We start from the raw sequence: 12,492 nt of genomic DNA, 5'->3' as shown, positions 1-12,492 counted from the left end.
CAGCCAACTACCGGAATCTGGAGTGCAGCATCAGATGTGGAGGGTACGTGTTCCTTCGCTAGAGTGTCTCTGGCTTCTTGTAGATTCTGCAATACAGCACAGTGATCATCTAGGTTAAAAGGCGCGGCCGCCGCCACCATGTCTAAGCCATCAAGGTCCGGGACAAACATTCGTATGTCAAAGAGCATCATGTACGGGATCCGCCCACCCAGAGACCTTCTAGGGAGATTATTAAGTGCACGTTGCACGTCATACAAGTGGGCTAGCCAGTCCCGGCCAGTACCTAAAACCCTTGCTGTCAAAGATTGCTTTAGGTCACGGTTCATTCGCTCCACAACACTGTTGCCCTCAGGCTGGTATGGATACGAAAATTTGACTTGGACCCCCAAACTTCTCATGGCTTCTTTGTACGCCCTAGAGGCAAATGCAGGGCCTTGGTCAGAATGAAGGGTACCACATGCAAAACGTCCAACAAAGACACACAAATCCTTGATGACAGTACGGGCATCAGCACTCCTTTGTGGCCACACCCACAGAAAACGTGTGCACGAATCCACTGCAACCAAGATGTACTTGTACGCAGTATCAGAGGTAAAAGGACCGCAATGATCTAAATAAACACACACAAGTGGTTTATTAGATATATACAGTTGCGTTGGTGGTGGACGCGCTGCAGATGAAGGTTTATCTGCTGGCAAATGTCACACAGAAGGAGATATGCGCGTGCTTGTTTATATAAACCATACCACCAGTAACGCTCCTGTAGTAGAGATACAGTAGCCGAAACTCCGTGGGCTGCTGATATCAAAGATGGTCGGCAGTCCGCGTTGGGAATCATTCTGTCACCAATGTCGTTAATCCTCACTAACGAGACGTTATCAGGACGTAAGCGATAATGGTAACGAGGAGGGAAACCTCTTGGAAAGTTCTTTCCCGTCTCTGTAGCAGCAATAGCTGCCAAGATGTCATCATTGATCTTACTTTTGGATCTTGTAACTGCTGCTACTAAATATGTCGCCACTGCGGTTTTGCTGCCTCGTCAGCCAAACTGTTACCGACAGCATGGACACCAACTCGTTGGTGACCAAGAGTGTGAATTAAATTCACGTGTGGTAGACGTTCTTTAAGATCTGCCACTCGAACCCAAAGCGTTTTATGCTTCACTGTGCTACCTTTGGAATCACGAAAGTCATTTTGAATCCAAAAATGTAGATTGCCGTTGTAAGATTGTACACAGTAAAACGAGTCACTTACTATAAGAGTAGTGACCCGTGAATCAGCAAACTCCAGTGCAAGCACCAAAGCCCGAAGCTCTGCTAACTGCGCGGTACAATCACCCAATGACTGCGTATGCACGACATCAGATATAAATTCACCATTCACGAAAGTACCGACCACAATTGCGCAGGCCGCTGAATAGGCTTGCTTTGATCCAGTTGCGGGTTGCGCAGACCCGTCAGTGTATATGACACAATGGTAATCCTCGAGTGGGCGCAAAGTCAGAGGAGCCAGATGAACGAATTCATACTCCAAGAATTCCTGAGTCTGTAATGCCGTGTCAAAGATATATGTGACATCGGGCGAAGTCAAGGAAGTGGCCCATTGTATCCACCGAGGATGCAAAGCTTTAGAATACGGTAAACTTGCTTTAGTCACCGCCTCTAGGGCAGGATATGGTGTTACCACCAACATGCGTTTCCCTTGTGATAGCGCTCGTTCTTTCAGGATCGCCATCTGAACTGCTGTCAGTACTTTTTCGACAGCGGAAAATCACAGTTCAGCAGAAGTGTACAGATGTGATGTGTATGCAATGGGGACGGTGTCGCCCTCATTGAACGTTAAGTAGGTGAAACCCACTGCACCCGGTACAATTCTAATGACCAGGTTAGTGTGGTTATCACGAGTCTGTAGAAATTTAGAAGCAAGAAGATCAGCCTGCAATGATTGCAATGCAGCTGAGTGCTCTGGCAGCCAACAAGATTTGGAAAAAGTAGGTTGTACCAAGGCATAAAGCGGCTTGATACGCTGGGCATAGTCAGGAATGTAGGTACAACCGAAATTCAGAAAGCCCAGCAAGGATTGCAATTTTTTCAGTGTCGTAGGAGCACGAAGGCGTGTGCATTTCTCAAGGAAGTGCGGAGCCAAACCTCGACCTTCATTGTTGAGTTCATACCCCAAGAACAACACTGTGTACTCGGCAATGTGGGACTTCGCAAAGTTGAACTTGTAACCGAAGTCTGCAAACATAGTAATTATGTTCTCCACACGAGCAAGGTGTGGAAGCAACTCGTCGTCCGTCAGATAGGGGGAACAGCCATTACAACGTGGTTTTTACCATGCACAGCCTTTACATCACATGCGTTACAACGCATGCGATGTTACAACGCAATGCCATTACAACGCAAGTCTTTACATCGACTTGCGCTAGATGGCGTGCTAACGTTACAAATAGTGTAGTTTACTATCCCAACACCTTCCCTACTGTTAAGTGGACTGGAGTTGGAATAGTAAATCACACTTTTCTAATGTTAGCATGCCATCTAGCGCAAGTCGATGTAAAGACTTGCGTTGTAATGGCATAGCGTTGTAACATCGCATGCGTTGTAACGCATGCGATGTAACTGCACGCGTTGTAATGACACGCGTTGTAATGTCATACATCCGTCAGATAGATGTCATCTACATACGAGTACGCCTCCAGGTCTACCATCTCTAAGAGAGAGACCACGCGAGCGGCAAAGACCCCAGGGCTGTTTTTATAGCCCATTGGGAGCCTTTTGAACTGTTTTTGTTTGCCACCCGAGTTGAACGCCGTCCACTCAGTACTACGAGGGGACAGATTATGGCTGTAAAAGCCATTGGAAATGTCAAGTGTGGTTTTGAACCGTTTTCTCACGAGACTATCGACGAGAGCCGAACTATGAGTATTTTGTACCGCGCACGTCCGGCAGTGTGAGATTAAGTGCTGGTAATCCAAAACTAGGCGGTACGACCCATCAGGCTTCGTCACGGTGAATAAAGGGTTATTCATTGGTGACACACACGTTTCAATTACACCCTGATATTCCAATTGTTCAAGGATTGACGTGACGTGATGTCTAGCTTCACGGCGCATGGGATATTGGGGTTGAGGCTGGGGATTGGACCGCAACGGAATCTCATGGTTGGGAGAAAATTTATCCCAGCCAACTTGATTACGATACAACGCAGGTGCGAGCACCTGCGCCCACTCCCCGGCCAACCTAACAGAATGCTCCGTCGGCACTGTGTGCCCAAAGGATGGGAGGATCACGTCCTACCCTCAAGGAGCATCTAAAACGAAATCCGGGGGCCAATCAGCCTCCGCCAAAAGAATATCATATGTGGAGGTCAGATTATCCCAAAAAAACACTTTCATTTTGCGTTGTATGTCACCCTCAATTATAAGGACAATTTCAAATAGTCTTTCAGGGGGAGCCACGCGAGTATCAGCAGTTTCAACACTCACGAATGTATCAGTTGCTGTCTCCGCCAGATATGGACGCAATGCTTGCTGCACTACTGTAACTTCCGCCACGCTGTCGAGCAGCCCATGTCTGGTTCCGAAGCTGTGTCCGTACCATCTGAGGCATACCTCGCTGTTAGTGCAGCAACTTTCTTTTTCTGAAACGGGGGCCGTTGATGTGCAGACTCATCCTGCTTGCCTTTACCGTCAGTCTGACGAGGTTGCTCACGACCTTGAGTACCTCTTCCTTTCACACGGTCTCCGCCACCGGGTTGTGAAGCCGATGTTTCCTGTGAAGAACGAGGAGAGTGTTGTTCAGAAACCTGAAATCTATCAGGTGACTTAATTTGAGAACGATCGCGCAGATCATGCGTGCGGTCACCGGATGACTGGACGGGTGAGGCAGAACGAGACCCCTGTTTCTGTTGCTCCTGTTTTTTGGCTCTCCAACTTTGCTTCGGAAAGTTGGGTTTTTCGTCTTTCGTAGACAAACTCACCTTATTTTGCTGTTCTACATCAGGAATGATCACCGTGGGCTTCACACCTAGGGCGCTAAGACCCACCATTCTGTAGGCTTTCGCAATAATTTTTGCGAATTCCCTGGGCTTGTCGGCTGCATCCACAAGCGCCAGCATATTTCTGACTTGGAATTGCATAGCATCTCCTTTGAGGTTGCCCATCACCATGGAACAAACCACATCGAAGCTGTCGACAAGCCTCATCCCCAATTCAATAGCTGCCTCCGCACCATGATTGTCTTGGACTTTCTTGATGACGGAGGGTAGTAAAGACATAGACGGAGTGCCGTAGGACTTCGAATAGGTCGCTGCAAAGACCTTGCCCCAATTGTCACAGTCGACAATATCAGGGACCAGGTCCTTTGGCAAAGTAATGGTGAGTATCCTGTGTTTTTCCACAGGAGTTGTGTTCGGATAAACCGCTTCCAGTTGGTCAAATTTCTCAGCAAGCCAGTAGGGAAATTCATCCTTACTTTGGGGGCGCTTGCCAACAATCGAAATAACCATAATAGGACTAATGACCACTGCGTGGTGGTCAGTCGTGTGACCCGCAACAACAGGTGCCCCCACCTGTACGTTGCGTGACACGTACTGCACTAAAGCCCTATGGACCGTAATCAGGGCAGTGTGTAGTACCCGCAACTCAGCCACCCCTACTGTCAAGTAGCGGGGATGAGGTGTAAAGCCGGCTAGCACCGGCCAAGTGGCCCCTGCAATAGACAAAGGGCCCATTCTCGCCGGTACTACCACATGGGGAAGGGCACCATTAATCCAAATAGTATGCTGCCAGGCAGTGAGAGGAATTTCGAGTGTCCTATATGGAGCATAGTTTGCGGGAACCTGCGTGTGAGTGTAGGTGTGAAACGTATCATCGTTTGCATCCACCGCCTGGAACGTCACCCATGAGTAAAACAACTCATACGGGTAGGACACATCTGCGCTCACTACAAAAATCACAGGCAGTCCATCATCAGGCACCGCATATGTCCTCAAGTGTTGTCGTAGAGGAACACGAGTATGCGCAGCAATATCGATCGCCATAAGGACACACTAAAGAGAAACAACGATATCCACAGTGGCACTTGGGTTCAGAAAAAACTAACCTTTTTAATGATCAAGCTTGAAGGAACCTTTAGTCGAAACCTAAGTAGGTTAAGCCATCACTCCCGTCAACCGGAAACCAGAGTGAGGGCGTTGTGGACTAATACAAGCACTACTAAGGCGTTTCAAATCAAAAGACCAAACGTTAGGTGCGCCATGTTGCAGGGATTCTGCGTATGCACAGAACTATGCGCAGGAAACCAGGACCTCAGAGAATTGTGGTGTACCAAAAACTCCCCTCAGAATCCAGAACCCCTTATCCGACTAGCTTAGTGTCCCATTCGTTATCTGAGGTTTAGCTCGGCGGTCCCATTGTATAGACAACCCAGACCAAGTGACTTTGTATATTCTCAGGAATGGTGGGAATCGGAAATACCTGTTCGTTATTCTTATATCAGTCCACAACAGAATAAACAAAGACAAGGTAAAGTTTAAAGAGTTTATTTTATAAACCTCGTGTCCTAAGATGCAGTAACTTGGCTAACATAAGCAAACAAATGGTTAAGATCAGAACCATCAGCATTGTTACAATACCATAGAAAATGAAAGGAGCAATCATAATAAAATGACAGTGGAATCAGCCACCCTCCTTTCTCTAGTAAACTAATAGGTTATTATTATTAGACTATTAGAAGGTCTCTAGGCTTGAATGGGGGACCCCATACCGTATAGATCAGCTTAGTGGAATCACATCACAGGATCAGCTAGGCTCTCTCCTGCAACAGCTCTTCTTTCCGAATGAATCTAAAAACATGCTGCACTGCAATATTAAAACACTCGTCTTTCAGATATCCGCAGCTGCGTGCATGTTATGGCTAAATAGTGGTACGATCAACCTGCACACAACAACATGCACCGTCTAGTGACCCAGACTGGTTCTTTACACGATGTACAGACCAAGGTCACTGCTCACTGTTAAGGATGTTAAACAACAGACAGTTCTCATGTGAAGCAAAGTCGAGTAAGCATTTCTCAAGCAATAACATGTGACAACAGTGTCGCATGCAAAAGCAGCAGAAGCGGCAAGATGGCTTTCTAACAGCTGACGCGGTTTTGCTAACTTAGCATTGTACATAGGGAGTGGTTAACCCATACGACACTGTAGAGAAAAAGAAAAAAACATTGTTTAGTAAAATAAAGGGATGGTTTGTAAAGGACAAAGAGATTGTGACGAGAGAAGGACAGTTACTTCCTCCGTGTTAAGGTTTCACTAAACTTAAATCAACTAAATGATTTAATCGACATGTTGAAAAGCAGTTTGGTTCGGACTAATGTCCCTTAATAGATACGGAGAGATTGATAGAATGATTGTTGGTGTTATGGGCCCCACCAGCATATGATGTGTGTGTGTGTGTGTGTGACTGAGAAATCATTCTGTCCGTGGAAGTAGAGGGAAGTTGAAGAACCCGAACTGCACCAGGGGCAGGGGGCATGGTGGGAGTTCTAGTGCAGGCCTTCCACCCCCAAACACCCTCCCAGGGAAGATGGCTACCTACCTGTAAGTTTGTTTGGTGTACTGCAATGGCTTCTAACTGCTTCTGGATGGGATGGGGGGGTCTACATCCTGCTGAGGTGGGGGGCAGCGGCATGGTAGGAGTGGTAGTACAGGCCTCCCACCCCCAAACACCCTCCCAGGGAAGATGGCTATCTACCTGTTAGTTTGATGAGGGTGATATCATGGCTTCCAACTGCTTCTGGGTGGGGTGGGGCAGGGCTCCATCCTGCTGAGGTAGGGGGCAGGGGGCATGGTGGGAGTGGTAGTGCAGGCCTCCCACCCCCAAGCACCCTCCCAGGAAAGATGGCTACCTACCTGTTAGTTTGATGAGGGTGATATAATGGCTTCCTACTGCTTCTGGGTGGGGTGGGGGAGGGCTCCATCCTGCTGAGGTGGGGGCAGGGGGCATGTATGGGGGGTAGTGGTACAGGCCTCACACACCCAGTCACCCTCACTGTGAAGATGGCTACTTACCTGTTAGTTTGATGAGGGTAATGTAATGGCTTTAACATGCTTCTGGGTGTGGTGGGTGGAGGGCTCCATCTTGCTGATGCTGTGGGGCAAGGGGGCCTGGTGGGAGTTGTAGTGCTGTCTGCCTGTACATATGCCCCCATGGTAATGTCGGTAGCTATGTTTGGGGTGAATGGGAGTGGATGAATGTTGGATCTGTGCGACATGTTTTTGTGAGTGTGTGGTGCAGATGGATTGAATTTGTCCTAGGTGGTGTAGCTTTATAGTTTTGTGGGACTGTACATAGCAGAGTGGTGGTAGACATTTGTTTGTACTTACCAGCCTCCACTCCCCCGGCTACTTCTGTGAGACTCTCTGGATGCAGTATGGCAAGCACCTTCTCCTCCCATGGTGTGAATGGTTTTTGTAGAATTGGAGGGCCACCGCCAGTCCTCTGAGCCAGCTCACGGTTCTTGCTCCTCCTCTCCTTGACCACCCTCTTCAGATCATGCCACCGCTTCATGATCTCATTTTTTGATCTTGGGGTGGTCCCTACTGCATTGATCCATTGCACTATCCTTGCCCACATTTATGTCCTTGTGGCTAATGGTGTCTGTTGGACCAGGCTACCAAAAAGCTGTGGCTCCACTATGACCATCTCATCTACCACGACTGTCAACTCACTCTGTGAATTTGGGCCTTTTCTGTGTGGCCATGGTGTGTGGTGTGCAACGTGGCTGTGGGTGCAAGAGTGTGAGTGGTGGTTGTGGTTGTGATGTGTATGGTGTGTGTTGTGCAGCGGGGTTAGTTGTGCAGGTGTGGAAGTGGTAGTGGTGCTGTGTGTGGTGTGTCTAGTGATGCTGTGTCCTTTGCCTCTCCTGTCATCTGGGGTGTGTGTCTTCCTTCTCTCATGGAGTATTGCAAAGGATTGTGGTCAAGGAAGGGGCTGGTTTTATACTCAACTATGTGGGTGTGTCCAATTGGGGTATTGCTGTCAGGTGTGTTGTCCTGGGATTTGCATGTTTCCTTTTGCCATGTGGTTGTTTCATTGGGTTGTGTTTTGTGTATTTGGGGGGCATGGCTAGTTTTCTGTGTGCACTTTTTGCCCTTATAGTGAGTTTTTTGCTTCGTCCGCCATATTTTTTACGGATCGTCCACAGCGGTGGCTGTGTTGCAGCTCTTCCGCTGGCTCTCCCATTCATCCCATTGTGCAACCGTGGCAGTCGGAGACAGCGGTACGTACCGCGGGACTGTCTGGGATATTCTAATTTCCCGTGCGGGGTCTCTGCTATACTTGCGGCGGGTTGGTGTTTTTGCGCTGCGACTCCGACCGCCGCGGACGGAATTTGGCCATCTCCAACCGCTATGGGCGTTTTTTCTTGGCCCCGTTCCGCCGTGGTCGGTGTTTTTTGGCAGACGATCCTAATTTGGACACCGGCTTTTGCACAGTGCCGGCGGGCGTTTTGGCATTGTAAATGACAATGCTTTTTATTTATGTGTTGTTTTTAAAACAGATAAATAAAATGCATTGTCTTTCACAATGCCAATAGCTTAAACTCTGCAAGTGCAAGACCTATTGCATGGCAAACGCGTTTTGGTGACCGTGCTGCCATTTTTTAATTTTTTTATTTTGGAGAGAGCGTGTCTTGCCTGCAACATCAGGCAGCACAAAGTTATTTGAGAAACTTGTGCTTGGAGGCTGTAGTTAAAGCCTACTGAGTAACAACAAACGTAACAGAGTGTGTCACAATGTGAGGTTACAAAATGAGAAGGCGGTACTAAGGAAAGATCACTAAGCCACCGTTTACAGTGGAGAATTACACAAGCCAATGAAAAATATGAGCTGGTGGAGCTTCAAGTCCCTACCTGAATACAGCATGTATGCAGAGTAGCGCATATGCTGCCCAGGCTCGAACTAAAAACACACAGACCCACACGTTACATGAGCTCAACATTTTAAACACTAATGCACCTGCTCCATCTCGCAGATACTTACTTTCCAAACACAATGAAATGAACAGCGAATCTCCATTTCCTGCCTCTGACCACACTACTCTCTGATGCCTGAGACCCGTAGACTGCCAGCAAGTGGAGTTTTACAGCCCAGCCCCTCCCCTGCCAAGGAAAAAACATGCAACAAAAACAGAAAAAATCAGAATTGAAAAAGTAGTAAGATGGCTCTGTGTCCATGCTGAGAGCCATTCGGGACTCAGCTAAAAGGCTTCCCCACTCTGGCTTCAGACCAACTCAAAATATTTTTAAGGGGCAGTGGTGGAATGAAACAGCTTAACCATTAAACACCACATTTAGGTGTCTATTCCGATCCTGTAAAACCCTGGTACGAATCGTCGGATGGAGCGTTTTCTCTGTACGACTCGTACCCGGGAAAAACACCTTACAAACATGCAAGTACGATTCGTACAGAAATACCATTTCCGTACAAATCGTAAAAAACACCATGCGGCTAAACTATACATACAAGTCCGATCCGGGACAGCGCGTACGCGACGTCCGCACGGAGTCAGGCAGCTTTTTACGGACCAGCAAGTACGATTCGTACCCACAGCACTCCGGACGGCAATATTTCTATGGGAGCCAAAAAGTGCGGGAAAAGCTAAGTACGCCAGCGATGCATGAGGAAAAGGAGGCCCGGTATGCGCCGAACACCCCCAGTATGTATGTGCCGTACCCCCAGCCTCCCCGTATGTACGCACCGTACCCCAGCGTACCCCCAGCCCCCCGTATGTATGTGCCATACCCCCAGCCCCCTGTATGTATGCGTCGTACCCCCAGCGTACCCCCAGCCCCCTGCATGTATTCGCCGTACCCCCAGCCCCCCATATGTACGCGCCATATCCCCAGCCCCCGTATATGTATGCGCCGTACCCCCAGCATACCCCCAGCCCCCCGCGCGTACATACAGGGGGCTGGGGTTATGGCACGTACATACAGGGGGCTGGGGGTACGGTGCATACATACGGGGGGTTGGGGGTACGGCGCATACATACGGGGGCTGGGGGGCTGTGCGACTCGTATGCGGGCACATGTTTAGACGTGTACACTGGTGCAATAGTGTTCGCGCTGAACGGTGGTTTTTTCCATACGGTTGTACAGTCGTACAGACGGGACGGATCGTACTTGCGCGCTCGGACTTCATTTTTACGAATTGTACCTAAAAATGTAAGGGGACGTGTCGGGGACTTTTCCCGATCCGAGGACGTGTCGGGGAATTTTCCCAATGCGATTCGTATGTAGTTTTTCACATACGAATCGTACTTGCCCGTTTGTATGAGACTTGTACGATTCGTACTAAAAAAATACAGATACGATTCGTACAGGGAATATTTTTAACGGATCGGAATCGGCACCTTAGGGAAAAGTGGCTGGCTTCTTTGCGCTCATTTGTGCTGCACTTTCTCCAAGTGCCTGCAGAACGTGCTGCATTCCTGGCTTGTTGCACATGAATTGTTTTTGTGTATTTGTGACTCTGGCCTAATCAGACTACATGAATGAATGAATGTATGTAGTAATTGTATAGCTCTTCAACCCAGGATAATCTGTTGCATGGCTAAACACTTAAAAGGGGATGCCTATTGGCTATGCGAATGCTTATTATTTACAAGGAAAGAGGATCTGAGAAATATGCATGTAGTGGATGTGCCTACAAAGGCAGAGACAGGAACACAAGCATGTTGCTTGTGCAACTGTAGCTATGCATGTGTCGCTGTGTATGTGTCGCTATGTATGTTTGCAGTCCCACCAAAACTCTGTTCAACAGCTCTGTGATGAGAAGGTGTGTGCCAGGCTTGTCTATTTACCTCTTATACACTTTTCCTTGATGCCAGTGTATTCAATCAAAATCCCCTGACTACCCCAGTCATGTTAGAGGAACCCAGCATGTAAATATGGTCCAGCGGCAAAGGAAACCTAGCGGTGGGGTAGAAGGTGTCAGGCTTTCCAATGTCCAAGGAGCTATTCGAACTAAGTTATCACAATATGGTGTGCTGTTTGCAGAAAGGGAGAGGTTCTCTCAGTCAGACATCATTTTCGGTGATTGTCTGCCAGGGTGTTTTCTTGAACTTTGGTTGCAGAGATATCTTCTCACCCTTTATGAAATTGGCGATTGCAATGAAAACACATAGGTGCCGATCACGATCCGGTAAAAAATTCCCCCGTGCGACTTGTATCGGGTCTTTTTACCGTACGAATCGTACAAGTGCCGTACGAACTGGCAATCACGATTCGCATGGTAAAAAGTCCATACGACCCGCACCGGGAATCATTCCCCACACGTCCTCGGGTCGGAAAATGTGTCCGACACGTCCTCGGACGATTTACCTTACAAACGTAAAAATCCAAGTCCGACCGAGGAATCACGATCCATCCCGTGCGGAAAAAACACCGTCCGCACCGAACACCAATAGCAACCATGGAGACATGTGCCCGCATACGCGCCCAACACTCCCCCCAGCCCCCGTACGTCCGACACGTACCCCCCGTATATGTATACCCCCACCTGTCTATGTACACCCCAGTACGTTCCAGTCGTACCCCCACCCCAGTACGTGTCGTACCACCGTCAATGTAAACCCCCCCACCCCTGTACATGTCGTACCACCGTCTATGTACACCCCAGTACGTTCCAGTCGTACCCCCACCCCTGTACGTGTCGTACCACCGTCAATGTACACCCCCCCACCCCTGTACGTGTCGTACCACCGTCAATGTACACCCCCCCACCCCTGTACGTGTCGTACCACCGTCAATGTACACCCCCCACCCCTGTACGTGTCGTACCACCGTCTATGTACACCCCCCCACCCCTGTACGTGTCGTACCACCGTCTATGTACACCCCAGTACGTTCCAGTCGTACCCCCACCCCAGTACGTTCCTGGCGCACCCCCAACACAACCTCCTAAGTACGGAGCGCACCCCATGCCCCAACATCACAACCGCATGTACGAGTCGTACAAAGCCACACACAAGGACCAAATCGTACAACCAAATGGCCCATGTACACACCGTACACACGCTCAAAACGCACGTACACAACAAGGACAAAACAAAACAACTCAACAATACACCATTCGAAAGGCACACAGCCACTAAACATGGCCAACAACCACTAACATAACACAATCACTGACCTGCAACTGTCAAAAACAAACAGAGGCCCAATACACCACCACTCCTTATAACACACCCACCCAAAATTCAAACACTGCCACACCCACCCATGGACCAATAAAAAGGGCCCACACACACAAACCATGAGCCTTTGCAACAGACCCACTGCTGCCAGACACCACAGAACCAGACTACAAGCGACACCACATCTTACACTTGCACACCTTCACACGACCACCCTCACAAACACCCTCTCATCACATTCACACACACACACAACCATCCACACCCCCCCCCAACATCCACACACCCCCC

This window comes from Triturus cristatus, chromosome 3_2, assembly GCF_964204655.1.
Source record: "Triturus cristatus chromosome 3_2, aTriCri1.1, whole genome shotgun sequence".
Lineage (NCBI taxonomy): Eukaryota > Metazoa > Chordata > Amphibia > Caudata > Salamandridae > Triturus > Triturus cristatus.
Note: the sequence above shows the minus strand (reverse complement) of the source record.